At 50.8% G+C, this 20,170-nt stretch overlaps 1 protein-coding gene across 3 annotated transcripts in view; it reads right to left on the bottom strand.

Annotated features, from left to right (window-relative positions):
- The window catches only part of LOC149320400 (uncharacterized), a 33,702-nt gene that overhangs the window by 10,405 nt on the left and 3,127 nt on the right, over window positions 1-20,170 (bottom strand). Inside the window, exons 1-2 of one of the 3 annotated variants that reach the window (XM_089501293.1) lie at window positions 8,981-9,045; window positions 356-477 (exon numbers count right to left, since the gene is read on the bottom strand). The gene's annotated coding sequence lies outside the window, so the exon portion shown is untranslated. Of the gene's footprint in view, window positions 1-355; window positions 478-4,480; window positions 4,574-8,980; window positions 9,046-20,170 lie in introns of those variants that run through there. The other 2 variants (XM_089501286.1, XM_089501300.1) reach the window with 2 other exon arrangements.

Here is a 20,170-nt window from a genome sequence, read left to right on the forward strand (position 1 = left end):
CTACAGGTCCCAGAATCCCATAGCAAGGTGTGGGCCTTCCTCCCGGGGTGCAAATCCGCCTGGAACGGGCAGACCTTCCACTCAGAAGGCCTGCACATGGCCCCCTCCTTGTCACGGCTGTTTTCCATGGGGGAACTGGGCTGTGGCACGGAGCCAGTCAGGCTGTGTGCGCCTCCCTGGCCCTCCTTGTCATGGCCCGCTTCTCCAGAGACAAAACAAGCCGTGACAAGGAGAAAGGACAAGCGTATGTGCCCCGTCCCTACTTGCTGTGGCCTCAGAGATAGCTTCACATGCCAGAGAAGTCACACATGCCACAGGTTCTCCAACATGGCTATAGAGTTTACTGTTTTCTTACTTGGTCTCCTTGACATTTGCTTGTGCTTGAAGAGCAAGAATTCAGGCAGGGTGGAAGTGTGTGGTAGCTCTTCCGCCTCCGTCCCAAAGATCTGGATTAGTCCTCTGCTGCCATGGCAGTGCCTGGGGTTGAAAAGAGAGGAGAAATTACTCTGACGGACTCCTCCTGCCCCTCACCTGCCCCACACCACAATGGGACAGAAACCTGAGTCAGGATTTAGCTGGGAAAGGGGGGCCTGATCCATTCTTTGGGGGGAGCACACAGAGGATTGGAAACTTTTTCCTTTCTCCTCATTTGAGTTTCCTATGTTTACGTTGAATAGATATCTTGCCACCTGCATTTGGGGACTGGGAAATAAAAGGCTTTCCAAATTCCTGGTATTGTTTTTCTTAGATCTATTTGCTCCATTTTCAGAGGCATAGCTAAGGTTTTTGTGGGTTTTTCGGGCTATGTGGCCATGTTCTAGAAGAGTTTATTCCGGACATTCTGTCTGCATCCATAGGTGGCATCTTCAGAGAATGCTGGCATGGAAGAGAGTGGGATATATATACGTACCTGTGATGGCAAAGCTATATGACATGTGACGCCATTTTGCCAGGCACAGGCCAAACATGAGGAGGAAGGGGCATGTTCCTCCTTCCCCCTGCCTTTTCCTGGCCTCCAGCTGCCTCTCAAAGACAGCTGGAAGTCAGAAAATGGCGCTGGGCAAGTATTCCCCAATGATCCCCTATGGGCAGGTATTCCCCAATGATCCCCTATGGGCAGGTATTCCCCAATGATCCCCTATGGGCAGGTATATCCCAATGATCCCCTATGAGCAGATATTCCCCAATGATCCCCTATGGGCAGGTATTCCCCAATGATCCCCTATGGGCAGGTATTCCCCAATGATTCCCTGTGGGCAGGTATTCTCCAATGATTCTCTATGGGCAGGTATTCCCCAATGATTCCCTAAGGGCAAATATCTCCCAATGATTCCCTAAGGGCAAATATCTCCCAATGATTCCCTAAGGGCAAATATCTCCCAATGATTCCCTATGGGCAAGTATTCCCCAATGATTCCCTATGGGCAAGTATTCCCCAATGATTCCCTATGGGCAAGTATTCCCCAATGATTCCCTATGGGCCAGCATTCCCCAATGATTCCCTATGGACCAGCATTCCAAAATGATTCCCTATGGGCAGGTATTCCCCAATGATTCCCTAAGGGCAAATATCTCCCAATGATTCCCTATGGGCCAGCATTCCCCAATGATTCTCTATGGGCAAGGTATTCCCCAATGATTCTCTATGCGCAAGGATTCCCCAATGATTCCCTATGGGCAAGTATTCCCCAATGATCCCCTATGGGCAAGTATTCCCCAATGATTCCCTAAAGGCAAATATCTCCCAATGATTCCCTAAGGGCAAATATGTCCCAATGATCCCCTATGGGCAAGTATTCCCCAATGATTCCCTATGGGCCAGCATTCCCCAATGATTCCCTATGGGCCAGCATTCCCCAATGATTCCCTATGGGCCAGCATTCCCCAATGATTCCCTATGGGCAGGTATTCCCCAATGATCCCCTATGGGCAAATATGTCCCAATGATCCCCTATGGGCAAGTATTCCCCAATGATCCCCTATGGGCAAATATTCCCCAATGATTCCCTATGGGCAAGTATTCCCCAATGATTCCCTATGGGCAAGTATTCCCCAATGATTCCCTATGGGCAAATATTCCCCAATGATCCCCTATGGGCAAGTATTCTCCAATGATCCCCTATGGGCAAATATCTCCCAATGATTCCATATGGGCAAGTATTCCCCAATGATTCCCTATGGGCAAGAATTCCCCAATGATCCCCTATGGGCAAGTATTCTCCAATGATTCCCTATGGGCAAGTATTCTCCAATGATTCCCTATGGGCAAATATATCCCAATGATTCCCTATGGGCAAGTATTCCCCAATGATTCCCTATGGGCAAATATCTCCCAATGATTCCCTATGGGCAAATATTCCCCAATGATTCCCTATGGGCAAGTATTCTCCAATGATTCTCTATGGGCAAGTATTCCCCAGTGATTCCCTATGGGCAAGTATTCTCCAATGATTCCCTATGGGCAAGTATTCTCCAATGATTCCCTATGGGCAAATATCTCCCAATGATTCCCTATGGGCAAGTATTCCCCAATGATTCCCTATGGGCAAATATCTCCCAATGATTCCCTATGGGCAAATATCTCCCAATGATTCCCTATGAGCAAGTATTCCCCAATGATTCCCTATGGGCAAGTATTCTCCAATGATTCCCTATGGGCAAATATCTCCCAATGATTCCCTATGGGCAAATATCTCCCAATGATCCCCTATGGGCAAGTATTCTCCAATGATTCCCTCTGGGCAAGTATTCCCCAATGATTCCCTATGGGCAAGTATTCCCCAATGATTCTCTATGGGCAAGTATTCCCCAATGATTCCCTATGGGCAAGTATTCTTCAATGATTCCCTATGGGCAAGTATTCCCCAATGATTCCCTATGGGCAAGTATTCCCCAATGATCCCCTATGGGCAAGTATTCCCCAATGATCCCCTATGGGCAAGTATTCCCCAATGATTCCCTATGGGCAAATATTCCCCAATGATTCCCTATGGGCAAGTATTCCCCAATGATTCCCTATGGGCAAGTATTCCCCAATGATTCCCTATGGGCAAGTATCTCCCAATGATTCCCTATGGGCAAGTATTCCCCAATGATTCCCTATGGGCAAGTATTCTCCAATGATTCTCTATGGGCAAGTATTCCCCAATGATTCCCTATGGGCAAATATCTCCCAATGATTCCCTATGGGCAAGTATTCCCCAATGATTCCCTATGGGCAAATATCTCCCAATGATTCCCTATGGGCAAATATTCCCCAATGATTCCCTATGGGCAAGTATTCTCCAATGATTCTCTATGGGCAAGTATTCCCCAATGATTCCCTATGGGCAAGTATTCTCCAATGATCCCCTATGGGCAAGTATTCTCCAATGATTCCCTAAGGGCAAATATCTCCCAATGATTCCCTATGGGCAAGTATTCCCCAATGATTCCCTATGGGCAAATATCTCCCAATGATTCCCTATGGGCAAATATCTCCCAATGATTCCCTATGGGCAAGTATTCCCCAATGATTCCCTAAGGGCAAGTATTCCCCAATGATTCCCTATGGGCAAGTATTCCCCAATGATTCCATATGGGCCAGCATTCCCCAATGATTCCCTATGGACCAGCATTCCAAAATGATTCCCTATGGGCAGGTATTCCCCAATGATTCCCTAAGGGCAAATATCTCCCAATGATTCCCTATGGGCCAGCATTCCCCAATGATTCTCTATGGGCAGGTATTCCCCAATGATTCTCTATGCGCAAGTATTCCCCAATGATCCCCTATGGGCAAGTATTCCCCAATGATTCCCTAAAGGCAAATATCTCCCAATGATTCCCTATGGGCAAGTATTCCCCAATGATCCCCTATGGGCAAATATTCCCCAATGATCCCCTATGGGCCAGCATTCCCCAATGATTCCCTATGGACCAGCATTCCAAAATGATTCCCTATGGGCAAGTATTCCCCAATGATCCCCTATGGGCAAGTATTCCCCAATGATCCCCTATGGGCAGGTATATCCCAATGATCCCCTATGGGCAAGTATTCCCCAATGATCCCCTATGGACCAGCATTCCAAAATGATTCTCTATGGGCAAGTATTCCCCAATGATCCCCTATGGGCAAATATTCCCCAATGATCCCCTATGGGCAAGTATTCCCCAATGATTCCCTATGGGCAAGTATTCCCCAATGATTCCCTATGGGCAAGTATTCTCCAATGATTCCCTAAGGGCAAATATCTCCCAATGATCCCCTATGGGCAAGTACCCCTTTCCCCCAGAGGGGTCTCCTCTCCCCCGCCCCCCAAGGCCAAGCGGCTCTTCTCCCCTCCTTCGGCCCTGCTGCTCCTCCTTCCTTCTGCCCTCCCCTCATCCGTCGTAGGGGGCTATTTTCGGAGGAGAGAATGAGGGAGGCAGGAACCAGGCCCTCCCCCCACAGCTGGGAGACGTCCCCCGCCCCTAAGCCCCTTTTTGGGCGCTCCCTCACCGCAGTGTGCCTCCCTCGCCTCCTCCTCTCCCGCTGCTCGACCCTCTAGGCCTCTTCCTCCCTCCCTCCCTCCTCCCTTTCCCAACACATGAACTTTCCAAACATTTCCTGTCTCTCTAGGAACTGAGAACTCTGCTCTCTCTCCCTTTAAAGGTCTCTCTAGGAATCTGAGCCTCTGCTCTCTGACTCTCTAGGAATTTGAGGCCTCCACTGTCTCTCCCCCTTGGAAGACTCTCTAGGAATCTGATGGCCCTGCTCTCTCTCCCCCTTGGAGTACTCTCTAGGAATGTGGGGCCTCTGCTCGCTCCTCCTTTGGCGGACTCTCTAGGAGTCTGAGCTTTTCTGCTCCCTGGGACCCTCCCAGGCAAAGCAGGCGGTACCTTTGTGAGGAGGGGGGGTGCCCAAATGGAGCTTTGTTTGTGGAAGGCTGGGAGGAAGAGGCGGAGGAGAAGGAGAGCTCCTTTGGTGTGTCCCAGCTGGAGAGGGGCCCTGGCCCTTGCCACCCTCTTAGGGAAGGCAGGCATCCCCATTGCTCCCCCTCCCCTCCCCCTCAACCCCCCTTTCAAAGGCCCCTTCTTCCCTCCCTCTCTCCCCCAAAAGACCCCCCCCCCATGATGGGGAGGAGAGGGCCAAGGGAGACCTGGCTGTCTACACTGTAGGAATAAAGGCAGTTTGACACCACTTTAACTGCCACGGCTCCCTCCTACAGAATCCTAGAATTTGTAGTTTTTATGTGGGATTTGTAGTTTTTAGGGGGCCTTGGGCAGAGGTGGGGAAAGAAAAGACCCGGTAAAACCTCCAGGATCCCATAGGATGGGGCTGTAGCACTTAAGGTGCATTTATTTCTATAGTGTAGCTCAGTCATCCCTAAACTGTACCCTTTAAGAGATTTTGGACTCCAGTTCCCAGAAGCCTCAGCCATGTTGGCCAATAGTCTGGGATTCTGGGAGCTGACGTCCAAAATCGCTTAAATAGTGCAGTTTGGGGACCACTGGTGTTGATGATGGGAATGGGAAGAGGAGGATAAAGGAAAGAGATTCAGGGGTGCCTGGAGCAGGAAACAGACCCCTTTCCCTCAGGCAGTGGTGTCTTGACTGTGTTGGGTGTGTGTTTGTGAGGGGTCAATGAAATTCTGTGGGCCTTCCTCTATGCCTTCAGAGGTTCCTCTGGAAGATGGAGGGAAGAAAGGCCCCAATCACTCTCCCACTCAGACACTCCCTGCAGGGGGAGGCTCAGTGTTAGGGAATATTAACAGGGAGCTAATATAGGAACAACAAAAGAAGAACACAACTGGATCTAACCCCTCTTTCCCTCCAGCTTTCCTGTCTCCCTATGGGAACCTCACAAGAAAGACAGGAAAACAACACTTGCACATGTGCGCGCGCACACACACACCAACACTCTCCAGGTGTTCCACTTTGGCCAGGAAGGTCCTGATAAATCCTCTGTTGTCTCAGTTTTTCACCTCCTTTTAAAATGTCCCAGTTTCTCTCCTTCTTCCACTTTCCTCCTTTGCGCTCAGCTTTCTTCTGTTGCTACAAACTGAGTACAAGATACCAAAGTAGTTCCCACCTAGTTAACCCAGAGGAGGGATAGGAGAGGAGGGGGCACAGTCTCTTCCTTTCCCTCCAGGTAACTATATACATCAAGGTAGAGCTCATTTCCTGAAGGGAAACAGCCAGTATGTTAGTCAATGGGCTTCTTAGCCATGCTTAAAATGGAGGACATTTTGGAATTCCTCATGGGCAGAAGGTTGAAATGCAGGATGTTTCTTGGAAAAGGTGGACATCTGGTCACCCTGCACAGGCAGGACCATGACAGCCCTCCTCGCCTCCTGGCTCTTGCACCCCTGATCCTTGGCAGAGCTGAAATGGCAGCAGTGGTGGCAGAAGCAAAGCAAGTCTACCATCCACTCTTTCTCCTCTTCCTCACCCTCCCGGATTCCACCATCTTGGGGAGGGGGGAACAAGGTAGCCCATATAACCATGGAATCTTTGAATCAGAAGGGACTCCTGAGGGCCATCCAGTCCAACCCCATTAGGATAGAAGGAGAATTGGCACAAGAGAGGGAGAGGTGCCAAGGGGCTACCCATTCTGTCCAGCTCCAGAGTCTCTGGTTCTCATTTAAAGGAACGAAAAATTTCACAAAGCAGCGATTCTGCCTTGGAAGTACCTTGGATTGCCTGTGGAACTCCCCATCCCTTGAATATGTTAAGGAAAAAACAACATGGGATATACAGTGAAAGAAATAAAACATGTATGTGAGAGTCAGGATGACTCAGCAAAAGCAATTAGGAGCCACACAGGTGTAAAAGGTAATGTAATTAGCAAGTCCTAAATGCCAAGGACAGAAATGCAAAGTGGATAATTGAACACACCTGAGAATTGTTAAAGTGGACAAGGTGAGATGATGAAATCATTAATTGTAGGATGAACCAAGAGGACCAATGAAAATGGATGTACACGCCCACAGGGTGGAAACTAACAAGAGTGGATGGTGTTTTCCAAGGGCTATAATAATTGCTATGAATCGCAATGTATTTTGTGGGTAGTAGTGGATAGTAGTGAGGAGTATTGTTGGAGTTGTGTTGGATAGTTTTGGAGCTGTATAAAGTAGAATAAAGTAGATCTTTTATATAAGACTACTGAGTTGTCTGGTGTCTTGGGTGAAGATACAAGAGCCATCTAGATCCTGAAGAAGTGTGAAGACTTCTGTGGAAGCAAGAGTGAGAAGGCTTGGAGAGTTTGTCAGGGTCTTCAGCCTGTTCTCTGTAACTCTGCTGCTTTAGAGCAAAGCTTTAACCACTGGCCAAAACGGGTCAGCGCCGGTGCGTAAAAAGGTGGTGAGTTTGAGCCAGAGGTGAAGAGCTACAACTCCCATCATCCCTGACAGAATAAGCTCCCTGTTCCTAGAGTCTCCACACTTGAGATCTTCTCCCTTGGGTTGTCACCTTTTCTTTGAGTTTCAGCACCAACTGGAAGCTTCAGTCCAGTTTTCGATGGCAAAACAAGACTACTTCAAATCATTGATCTGCGCCAACAAGAGGCGCCCGCAGCGCTTGTTCTCCTGTTTCAACACACTGTTAAAACCCTCTCCTCCCTCCGTCTCTCCATTATTTTCTCCCTCCGACTTCACCAATTACTTCATTACAAAGATCACCACCATTCGTTCTGAGTTAACTCCTCATGATTTGGCTCCCACCATTAATCTCCTCGCCCCTCCTACTAATAAACTCTGTGTTTCCTCCTGTTTCTTTGGAAGAACTCTCTTCGCTGCTGAACTCATCCAAACCCACCACCTGCTCTCTTGACCCACTTCCTTCTCGTCTTCTAATCTCTATAGCCCCCTCTTTGTTACCCTCCCTCCTCTATATCTTTAATCTCTCTCTCTCCTCGGGTTCCTTCCCCTCAGTCTTCAAACATGCCTTAGTTTCCCCTATCCTGAAAAAACCCTCTCTCGACCCCTCTTCCTTGGCTAGCTATCGTCCAATCTCTCTTCTTCCTTTTCTCTCTAAGGTGTTGGAACGAGTTGTCTATTCATGCTGTCTTGAGTCTGGTTTTCGCCCACGGCACTCCACAGAGACGGCCCTTACTAAGATCTCGAATGATCTTTTGCGGGCCAAGGTGAATGGCCTTTACTCTATCCTTGTCCTACTTGATCTGTCTGCGGCCTTCGACACCGTGGACCACTCTCTCCTAATAGATGTACTCTCTGACCTTGGTTTCTCGGGCCTTGTTCTCGATTGGTTCACATCTTACTTGTCAGATCGATCTTTTTCAGTGGTCTCGGGTGGTCAGACCTCGTCTTCTGTCCCCTTATCTGTTGGAGTTCCTCAGGGCTCTGTTTTGGGTCCCCTTCTGTTCTCTTTATACACACTCTCCCTTGGCAAACTTATCAGTTCCTTTGGTTTCTCCTACCATCTGTACACCGATGATACCCAACTGTACCTTTCCACCCATAACCTCTCGCCAGAGCTAGAGCAACAAGTGTCATCCTGTTTAACAGCTGTCTCCCACTGGATGCACCATCGGCGTCTGAAGCTCAATATGTCCAAGACCGAGCTTCTTGTTTTCCCTCCTAAGCCCACCCTTCACTATTCCTTTTCTATTTCTGTCAATAACGTCTCTATCCAGCCGGTCCAGGAAGCCCGCAGTCTTGGTTTCATCTTTGACTCCTCTTTGTCATTCATCCCCCAGATCCAGACTACAGCCAAAGTCTGTAGATTTTTTTCTCTATAATATCGCCAAAATCCATCCATATCTCTCAGCTTCTACCGCAAAGACACTGGTCCATGCCCTAGTGGTCTCACGACTAGACTACTGTAACCTCCTCTTGGCAGGGCTTCTCCTCTCTCATCTCCACCCATTAATTTCTGTTCAGCACTCAGCTGCACGCATTATTTCACTCGCTCGCCGTTATGATCATGTCTCCCCTCTGTTGTCCTCCCTTCACTGGCTCCCTCTTCCTTTCCGCATCAGGTACAAACTTTTGCGACTCACCTTTAAAGCCCTGTATGGGCTGGCCCCTCTTTATTTAACCGATCTTCTCTCTCCCTACATCCCTACTCGCTCTCTCTGCTCTGGCAGCCAAAGTCTCCTCTCTCAAGCCAGGATCTTCTCTGCCCCGTCCCGGATCCATCCCTTCTCTCTTGCTGCCCCTCATTCCTGGAACCTTCTTCCTCTGCATGCACGGCTCATCACTTCCCTAACCAGCTTTAAGGCTGAGCTGAAAACCATATTGTTTAGGGAAGCATTCTCAGGGAATTTGTGATTGTCATCTGGCTGTCCGATAATATTTGATGTGATGTGATTTGTTTTATAGTTGATGTTTTTAATTTGTTTTTTTCCTTCTCTATATGGTAATTTTATCTATTCCTCTTTTTAATTGTTATTATCTAAGAATGTACGCCTTGGGCAGGCTTTTATTTACTCTTTAATTTTACCGACTTTGTACTGTGTATAATTACAGCGCTTTAGAAATAAAGTTTAATAATAATAATAATAATAATAATAACAACTCAGTTGGCATCTACACCCAGCATTGGGAAGATTAGAATGAACAGGTTGCAGTCAAGAGTCTGGCCCTGAACATTATCCCGGGTGAAATTCCATCTCTATTCTTTTGTGGATTGAAGGGATGCTCTTTTTAAAAAAGACTATGTCGCATTGACACTTGGTCCCCAATGGTATATTTTTAATGGAGTCCTTTAAATGTGCTTTTCTGGGGTAGATCTTTTGTTGTTTTCTCAGTTGCAACTAGTTGCAGGTCCTCCCAAGATTTCATTTGAGTCTGAAAATTGGCATCTTTCCCTGTACTCAAGTAAGCTTTCTTGGTAGTGGTCAACAGATGCAGCAGGTGGTCTGCTACACAGGAAACCATCCCAGCCCTTGAGCTGAGGGACCCCAGCATCTCCTCACAGCCACTAGTACTAGACTCCAGGGCCCTAAGCAATGGATTCTTCCCAGACTATCCCATGGCTGCAACCTCAGATTCCCACAAGTTTGCTCTCCATTCCATTCCTAGCCAATCTCTCCCTAACCTTGAAGGGGTCAGCTCAAGTGAAACTGTCTTCCAGACACAATTAGGCACAAAATAACCTTTCTGTGCCCCTGGACAGCTGCTAACACTTGGCTGTGAGGCTAACAAGGGCACACGAACCCGGCTGACTTGCAAGAGGGGCCACACTTCTTACACCCTTGCCAACCGGGAACTTTCCTGACGCATCAGCCTACAACCTTATTGCCTGAAAGCTGGGGATGTTTGAATTTGTAGGGAAAGGACAAGACTAAAACACAGAAGCTTCACAACCAATTAAGTTTAGTCACTGTTCTGCATCCTGATTCTTGTATGCTTTCAACATTGTAGATTATTTGACTGGACTGGGAAAAGCAAATGAGAAACAGCATGCTTGTTCTTATTCTAGGGCACTGACATCCTTTCCTGGAACAGGGGGGCCTGGAAAATGTGGTACATGCTCTGGTAACCTCACGACTCGATTTCTGCAATGCACTCTACATGGGGCTACCCTTGTGCTTAGTCTGGAAACTTCAACTAGTTCAGAATATGGCAGCTAGGTTGGACACCGGAAAAACCAAGAGTGATCATATAACACCTAAAATCACTCCACTGGCTGCCCATTGGTTTCTGGGCGCAGTACAAGATGGTGTTATCATCTTTAAAGCCCTACATGGCTTGAGTCCAACCTATTTATGGGATTGCCTCCTCCCGTATAATCCACCTGGTGCCTTCAGGTCCTCTGGGAGGAATTTATTGCAACTGGTGAAGGCCAGAACAATTATGGCGACCCAGAGGACATTTTTGGTAACTTCTCTCAGACTATGGAACGGCCTGTTGGATGAGATCTGTCATAGTACAAAGCCTGGACAGCTTTAAGAAAGCTGTCAGGATGTATCTCTTGTGACAGGCCTTTCTGGAATAGTTCAACCACCCACTGAGTAGACTACTATGTAGCCTATTGATTTTCTCGCACTCCATCCTCTGGTTTATTTGTTTTAATTAATTTTTTTAGTATGAATTTTTAATATAACTTATTTAATTGTTATTTTAAGGGGGGAAGGTAGAACTTGGGACTAGTGTATTACTATGTTTTGACTGTTTTACTGTCAATGCCACTTCTCTCTCCTTCCCTTTCTCTAGGGTCTGTGATTAGCTGATGTATGTGGTCTTGTCCGCACCTAAGTGTCAACTAGATATCTATCTAAATTTTGATTGATTGATTGAAATTTTATTTATATACCGCCGTTCCTATGATCACGGCGGTTTACAAACAGAATAAGATACAATACGATACAGGTTATAAATATAATACAATAAAAATCAGAGTTTAAAAATCAAAATTAACAGCTAAAGTCCTTCATAAAAAAAAAATTGTATACTACTATATATCATTAAAATCCATCATTAATCAATCAAAATAATAAAACAATATAAAAAATACAATAAATAGTATGCAGGAGCAAAACAGTCAGGACATGTGAGGGAAGGCTTGACGAAATAAATGAGTCTTAAGGTTTCTCTTAAATGACTCCAGGGAGGGGGCTAAGCGGAGCTCCTCAGGGAGAGCGTTCCAAGACTGTGGGGCCACCACAGAAAAAGCCCTTTGCGCAGTCGCTGCGTATCTTGTCTTGGGAACACTCAAAAGTTTTTCCCCACGAGATCTGAGAGTGCGGGGCTGATTGTATGGGGAGAGTCGGTCCTTCAAGTACTCTGGGCCCAAGCCATTTAGGGCTTTATAGGTAACAATCAACACCTTGTATTGTGCCCGGAAGCGAATTGGCAGCCAGTGCAGATCTGCTAATACAGGTGTTATGTGGCTGGCCCTGGAGCTACCAGTGACCAGTCTGGCAGCCATATTTTGAACCAACTGCAGCTTCCGAGTTTGGTACAAGGGTTGCCCCATGTAGAGCGCATTACAGAAATCGAGTCGAGAGGTTACCAGTGCGTGTACTACTGTTTCAAGGTCCCCCCGGTCCAGGTAGGGACGCAGCTGGCGTATCAGCCAAAGCTGATAACAGGTGCTCCTAACTGTCGCATCCATCTGAGGAGTCAGGTGAAGCAAGGAGTCAAGAAGCACCCCCAAACTGCGAACTGAGTCCTTCACAGGGAGCGTGACCCCATTCAGGACTGGTGGACAAACCTCCTTCCCAGGACCAGGAGAACCTATCACAAGTACTTCCGTTTTCTCTGGATTCAGGCTGAGTCTGTTTTCCCTCATCCAGCCCATTACCGACTCCAGACAGGCATTGAGCGGAGAGATGCCATCCTTAGTCACTGCATCAGTCGGAGACATATAGAAGACTATTTGGGTGTCATCAGCGTATTGATAACATCGCGCCCCGTGTCTCCGGATGATCTCTCCCAGTGGCTTCATGTAAATGTTAAATAGCATAGGGGACAAAATCGCTCCCTGAGGGACCCCAGATGTAAGGGCCCTCCTATCGGAGCGACAGTCCCCCAGCTCCACCATCTGGAATCTGCCTGAGAGGTAGGAACGGAACCACTGCAAAGCAGTGCCTCCGATGGCCAACTCCCCCAGGCGATCCAGAAGGATACCATGGTCGATGGTATCGAAGGCCGCAGAGATGTCCAAGAGCACTAACAGGGATACGCTACCCCTGTCCATGCCCAGACGGAGGTCATCGACTAAGGCGACCATGGCAGTCTCAACCCCAAAGCCCTTCCGGAAGCCGGTTTGAAATGGGTCCAGATAATCCGTATCTTCCAAGACCCTCTGTAGCTGGGAGGCAACCGCTCTCTCGATCACCTTCCCTAAAAATGGCAGCAGAGATACAGGCCGATAATTGTTTCGAATTAGGGGGTCAAGGGAGGGCTTCTTTAGTAAAGGTTTTACGATGGCCGTTTTGAGATTAGATGGAAAAAGGCCCTCCCTGAAGGATGAATTGATAATACGACGCAACATTTCTGTTGTCGCTGTTCCCCCTTGAACTGCCAGCCATGAAGGACAGGGATCGAGAGAGCAGGTCGTTTTCCTAACGCTACTAAGGATCCTGTCCACATCCTCGGTACTAACAGACTCAAACTGATCCAGTACAACTGAGTCCACGGAAGCTCTGGACGCCTCTACTCTCGATTCTGAACTAATAACAGCGTTGAGATCGGCTCTTAGCCGAGAGATTTTATCTGCGAAGAAGTTGTTAAACTCGTCACAGCAGGCTTTAGAAGATACCAATAGTGGGTTCAGGGGGGGAGCCGATTGAGTAAGCTCTCTCACAACCCTGAATAGCTCTGCCGGACGCAACTCCACGGATGCAATTCGTGCAGCATAGAACGAATTCTTAGCCGCACCAATTGCCACTCCATAATCCTTCAAAAGAGACTCGAGGAGTGTCTTGTCGGATAAGCGCCGATGTCTCCGCCATTTTCGCTCTAGTCGTTGCACAGCCCGCTTCATTGCCCTGAGATCTTCCGTATACCAGGGCTTTTTATTGGAAGCAGGCCGGAAAGGACACTTGGGAGCGATACTGTGTATAGCCCTGGAGAGATCAGTATCCCAGGTGTTAGTCAGGGCATCAACAGAATCGTCGTCAGCTCCAATCAGATAGCCCTCTAAGGCTTCCTGGAACCTATTGGGTTCCATCAGCCTTCGAGGGTGGACCATTCTAATAGGTCCGCCACCCCCGGGGGGGATCTGGACAGTAGCCTTGATACTAGCCTCAACCAGGAAATGATCTGTCCATGACAGGGTAGAGATATTGGTTACCTCAGCCCACGGAGACTCCATGTCTGTACAGAAGACAACATCGAGTGTCCTACCAGCGGAATGCGTGGGCCCTGTGACCAGTTGGGACAGGCCCATGGCAGTCATGGTAGCCATGAACTCCCGAGCCGCACCCGTTGGAACGACACCGGCCTCAGAGGGAATGTTGAGGTCCCCCAGGACAAGAAGCCTAGGGGACTCCAACACCAGCTCCGAGACCAGCTGTGTCAGCTCGGCCAGGGAGTCTGTTAACGCACGGGGTGGCCTGTATACCAACAGAATCCCTATACTGTCCCTGGCCTTTAGGGTCAGGTATAAACATTCGATATGGTCTGTCCGGCGGACATGGTTTCTGGTCAAGGAAAGGGTGTTCTTATAGATCAAGGCAACTCCTCCCCCCCGCCCACTTGCCCTGATCTGATTCTTCACTGAGTACCGGGCAGGGAGGGCCCGTGCCCACACCGCTTCGCTCTCAGGCCCAAGCCAGGTCTCAGTAATGCAAGCCAGGTCGCAGTTCTTATCCTCCACAAGATTATATATTATGTGGGACTTGTTCTTAACTGACCTGGCATTGCATAGGAGCAGAGAGAGGGTTTGTGGTATAGTTGGGCTGACCTTCAGACCTCTTTGGCTAGAAGAGTGGATGGAAGGTGAGATAGATATTACACATCGATCCCGCCTTCCCTTACGACATAACTCCACTCTCCTACCACTATATCTCCCCTTGCCCCACACTACTCCAATGGGAGCCCCACTTGACACAGTCGCACCCCCCTCTCCCTCACCAAGCCGATTACAAGCCATGTCCAACAAACTCCAGTTGGAGCTCTCCTGCCTCTCTCTCCCCTTCCAGATGGTGGCTGAAGGGAGGGCTGGTCCTCTTTGAGGAAGGCAGTTGGAACTCTCCTGCCTCTCTCTCCCCTTCCAGATGGTGGCTGAAGGGAGGGCTGGTCTTCCTTGAGGAAGGCAATTGGAGCTCACCTGCCTCTCTCTCCCCTTCCAGATGGTGGCTGAAGGGAGGGCTGGTCCTCTTTGAGGAAGGCAGTTGGAGCTCTCCTGCCTCTCTCTCCCAGATGGTGGCTGAAGGGAGGGCTGGTCCTCTTCGAGGAAGGCAGATGGAGCTCTCCTGCCTCTCTCTCCCAGATGGTGGCTGAAGGGAGGGCTGGTCCTCTTTGAGGAAGGCAGATGGAGCTCGCCTGCCTCTCTCTCCCAGATGGTGGCTGAAGGGAGGGCTGGTCCTCTTTGAGGAAGGCAGTTGGAGCTCACCTGCCTCTCTCTCCCAGATGGTGGCTGAAGGGAGGGCTGGTCCTCTTCGAGGAAGGCAGTTGGAGCTCTCCTGCCTCTCTCTCCCCTTCCAGATGGTGGCTGAAGGGAGGGCTGGTCCTCTTCGAGGAAGGCAGTTGGAGCTCACCTGCCTCTCTCTCCCAGATGGTGGCTGAAGGGAGGGCTGGTCCTCTTCGAGGAAGGCAGTTGGAGCTCTCCTGCCTCTCTCTCCCCTTCCAGATGGTGGCTGAAGGGAGGGCTGGTCCTCTTCGAGGAAGGCAGTTGGAGCTCACCTGCCTCTCTCTCCCAGATGGTGGCTGAAGGGAGGGCTGGTCCGCTTTGAGGAAGACAGTTGGAGCTCTCCTGCCTCTCTCTCCCAGATGGTGGCTGAAGGGAGGGCTGGTCCTCTTCGAGGAAGGCAGTTGGAGCTCACCTGCCTCTCTCTCCCAGATGGTGGCTGAAGGGAGGGCTGGTCCTCTTCGAGGAAGGCAGTTGGAGCTCACCTGCCTCTCTCTCCCAGATGGTGGCTGAAGGGAGGGCTGGTCCTCTTCGAGGAAGGCAGTTGGAGCTCTCCTGCCTCTCTCTCCCCTTCCAGATGGTGGCTGAAGGGAGGGCTGGTCCTCTTCGAGGAAGGCAGTTGGAGCTCACCTGCCTCTCTCTCCCAGATGGTGGCTGAAGGGAGGGCTGGTCCGCTTTGAGGAAGACAGTTGGAGCTCTCCTGCCTCTCTCTCCCAGATGGTGGCTGAAGGGAGGGCTGGTCCTCTTCGAGGAAGGCAGTTGGAGCTCACCTGCCTCTCTCTCCCAGATGGTGGCTGAAGGGAGGGCTGGTCCTCTTCGAGGAAGGCAGTTGGAGCTCACCTGCCTCTCTCTCCCAGATGGTGGCTGAAGGGAGGGCTGGTCCTCTTCGAGGAAGGCAGTTGGAGCTCACCTGCCTCTCTCTCCCAGATGGTGGCTGAAGGGAGGGCTGGTCCTCTTCGAGGAAGGCAGTTGGAGCTCACCTGCCTCTCTCTCCCAGATGGTGGCTGAAGGGAGGGCTGGTCCTCTTCGAGGAAGGCAGTTGGAGCTCACCTGCCTCTCTCTCCCAGATGGTGGCTGAAGGGAGGGCTGGTCCTCTTCGAGGAAGGCAGTTGGAGCTCTCCTGCCTCTCTCTCCCAGATGGTGGCTGAAGGGAGGGCTGGTCCTCTTCGAGGAAGGCAGATGGAGCTCGCCTGCCTCTCTCTCCCAGATGGTGGCTGAAGGGAGGGCTGGTCCTCTTCGAGGAAGGCAGATGGAGCTCACCTGCCTCTCTCTCCCAGATGGTGGCTGAAGGGAGGGCTGGTCCTCTTCGAGGAAGGCAGTTGGAGCTCACCTGCCTCTCTCTCCCAGATGGTGGCTGAAGGGAGGGCTGGTCCTCTTCGAGGAAGGCAGTTGGAGCTCTCCTGCCTCTCTCTCCCCTTCCAGATGGTGGCTGAAGGGAGGGCTGGTCCTCTTCGAGGAAGGCAGTTGGAGCTCACCTGCCTCTCTCTCCCAGATGGTGGCTGAAGGGAGAGCTGGTCCTCTTCGAGGAAGGCAGTTGGAGCTCACCTGCCTCTCTCTCCCAGATGGTGGCTGAAGGGAGGGCTGGTCCTCTTCGAGGAAGGCAGTTGGAGCTCACCTGCCTCTCTCTCCCAGATGGTGGCTGAAGGGAGGGCTGGTCCGCTTTGAGGAAGACAGTTGGAGCTCTCCTGCCTCTCTCTCCCAGATGGTGGCTGAAGGGAGGGCTGGTCCTCTTCGAGGAAGGCAGTTGGAGCTCACCTGCCTCTCTCTCCCAGATGGTGGCTGAAGGGAGGGCTGGTCCTCTTCGAGGAAGGCAGTTGGAGCTCACCTGCCTCTCTCTCCCAGATGGTGGCTGAAGGGAGGGCTGGTCCTCTTCGAGGAAGGCAGTTGGAGCTCACCTGCCTCTCTCTCCCAGATGGTGGCTGAAGGGAGGGCTGGTCCTCTTCGAGGAAGGCAGTTGGAGCTCACCTGCCTCTCTCTCCCAGATGGTGGCTGAAGGGAGGGCTGGTCCTCTTCGAGGAAGGCAGTTGGAGCTCTCCTGCCTCTCTCTCCCAGATGGTGGCTGAAGGGAGGGCTGGTCCTCTTCGAGGAAGGCAGTTGGAGCTCACCTGCCTCTCTCTCCCAGATGGTGGCTGAAGGGAGGGCTGGTCCTCTTTGAGGAAGGCAGTTGGAGCTCTCCTGCCTCTCTCTCCCAGATGGTGGCTGAAGGGAGGGCTGGTCCTCTTCGAGGAAGGCAGTTGGAGCTCACCTGCCTCTCTCTCCCAGATGGTGGCTGAAGGGAGGGCTGGTCCTCTTCGAGGAAGGCAGTTGGAGCTCTCCTGCCTCTCTCTCCCAAATGGTGGCTGAAGGGAGGGCTGGTCCTCTTCGAGGAAGGCAGATGGAGCTCTCCTGCCTCTCTCTCCCAGATGGTGGCTGAAGGGAGGGCTGGTCCTCTTCGAGGAAGGCAGTTGGAGCTCTCCTGCCTCTCTCTCCCAGATGGTGGCTGAAGGGAGGGCTGGTCCTCTTCGAGGAAGGCAGTTGGAGCTCTCCTGCCTCTCTCTCCCAAATGGTGGCTGAAGGGAGGGCTGGTCCTCTTCGAGGAAGGCAGATGGAGCTCTCCTGCCTCTCTCTCCCAGATGGTGGCTGAAGGGAGGGCTGGTCCTCTTCGAGGAAGGCAGTTGGAGCTCTCCTGCCTCTCTCTCCCAGATGGTGGCTGAAGGGAGGGCTGGTCCTCTTCGAGGAAGGCAGTTGGAGCTCTCCTGCCTCTCTCTCCCAGATGGTGGCTGAAGGGAGGGCTGGTCCTCTTCGAGGAAGGCAGATGGAGCTCGCCTGCCTCTCTCTCCCAGATGGTGGCTGAAGGGAGGGCTGGTCCTCTTCGAGGAAGGCAGATGGAGCTCACCTGCCTCTCTCTCCCAGATGGTGGCTGAAGGGAGGGCTGGTCCTCTTCGAGGAAGGCAGTTGGAGCTCACCTGCCTCTCTCTCCCAGATGGTGGCTGAAGGGAGGGCTGGTCCGCTTTGAGGAAGACAGTTGGAGCTCTCCTGCCTCTCTCTCCCAGATGGTGGCTGAAGGGAGGGCTGGTCCTCTTCGAGGAAGGCAGTTGGAGCTCTCCTGCCTCTCTCTCCCAGATGGTGGCTGAAGGGAGGGCTGGTCCTCTTCGAGGAAGGCAGTTGGAGCTCACCTGCCTCTCTCTCCCAGATGGTGGCTGAAGGGAGGGCTGGTCCGCTTTGAGGAAGGCAGTTGGAGCTCTCCTGCCTCTCTCTCCCAGATGGTGGCTGAAGGGAGGGCTGGTCCTCTTCGAGGAAGGCAGTTGGAGCTCACCTGCCTCTCTCTCCCAAATGGTGGCTGAAGGGAGGGCTGGTCCTCTTTGAGGAAGGCAGTTGGAACTCTCCTGCCTCTCTCTCCCAGATGGTGGCTGAAGGGAGGGCTGGTCCTCTTTGAGGAAGGCAGTTGGAGCTCTCCTGCCTCTCTCTCCCAGATCGTGGCTGAAGGGAGGGCTGGTCCTCTTTGAGGAAGGCAGTTGGAGCTCTCCTGCCTCTCTCTCCCCTTCCAGATGGTGGCTGAAGGGAGGGCTGGTCCTCTTTGAGGAAGGCAGTTGGAGCTCTCCTGCCTCTCTCTCCCCTTCCAGATGGTGGCTGAAGGGAGGGCTGGTCCTCTTTGAGGAAGGCAGTTGGAACTTTCCTGCCTCTCTCTCCCTTCCAGATGGTGGCTGAAGGGAGGGCTGGTCTTCCTTGAGGAAGGCAGTTGGAGCTCTCTAAATTGCTTCATGTGCAAAGTGAATGAAGGCTCAAGTCTGTTTCAAGACTGTGAGGAACAGCTTTTGGCCAAGGTAACGGTCTGACCCTCGCGTGACTCATCCACAAGGTAGGAAATCCAAAGGGTTCTCATCTGCAGGTGACCCTCCCTCTTTCCTGTTTGCCTACAAGAGCGGTTACTGAAGCCAGGCCTCCTTCTCTCCACAGGTGAAGACGATTAGAGGGATTGGGCCATTATAAGATACCTCAGTGAACTTCTTGATCACCTAGTCCTGCAGATCCAAGGAGGAAGGGACCAGCAGGAGCTCCAAAATCTACATGGACCGAGGGTGAATTGCTTACAAAACAGGCCTGGGGGCAGAAGTTGCCAGTGGGGCTAGATGTAGGAATTCAGACACCTGAACCAACTATCTTTTCTGGCACCTCTGGCCTCACCTTCTCTTTTCTGCAGGGAAGTAATTGATATCTTGGGAACTCTGCTCCTGAAGCTGGATCTGGTATACCAGATGAACTCAACCTGCCTTCCATCACAGTGAGTTTGAGTCTCCCAGCCTCTCTCTGGGACAGGGGTAGGCAACCCTTTTGAGCCGGGGGCCGGGTTGCTGTCCCTCAGACAACTGGGGGGCCGAAGCCAAAAAATAAATAATTAAATAATTTTTAAAAAATTAAATAAATAAATAAACCGGGACAGATGTAGGACAAAATTTCAAAATGGAGGGCACTTTTTAAATAAAAAATGGAGGACACGCAAAATTTTTTGCTGATTTTTAAAAAAACATTAAGATAAATGCATGTTTCTGAGGCTTCTATAGACAATTGCCCCACTATGCCCCTCGCGTGAGACGCCAAAGGCCCCGGCGGCAATCGGCGGCAGGACCGGGCTGGGGCCTGTCCCAAGGCCTCGCCGGGCCGCATCCGGCCCCCAGGCCGCAGGTTGCCTACCCCTGCTCTGGGAGATGGCTTTCCCTTCAAAAGGAAAGATGCTGGAATCAAAAGCATCTCTGCTTCCCCCAGCAGGACTGAAAGACCATTACTTCCACCTGTGCCATGGCTGGGCCACAAAGGACCCCCATCCCCAGCCTGCAGGAGTCCTACTCTTGCTGAGGTTTGAGAAGTCACCAGAAGATTCATCTTAAGACTCTGCTGCCTCTGGGCAAAGAGAAGGATGCCACCACATCTTTCTAGCCACTCGGACACTGGGTGGGGACATTTCCCAATTTTAAAGTAACAAACAAACACAACTGAACTATGCAATAAAGCCATGTGGTGTGTGTGTGTGTTTTGGATTTTTTGGAGGGTAGGTTGTTGATTGTTGTATGTGTCAAGACCATGTTGTAAAGAGGTCTGATAAAATGACATGGATGTAGCCACTAGACAGAGCTGTAGTGGAACTTATTACAGTTCTAAGTGGCAGTTACATGTGTCTGCATTTTTTAAACAG

This window comes from Sceloporus occidentalis, unplaced genomic scaffold (genome assembly GCF_023333645.1).
Source record: "Sceloporus occidentalis isolate IW3139 unplaced genomic scaffold, rSceOcc1.0.p SCAF_1, whole genome shotgun sequence".
NCBI classification, from domain to species: Eukaryota; Metazoa; Chordata; class Lepidosauria; order Squamata; family Phrynosomatidae; genus Sceloporus; species Sceloporus occidentalis.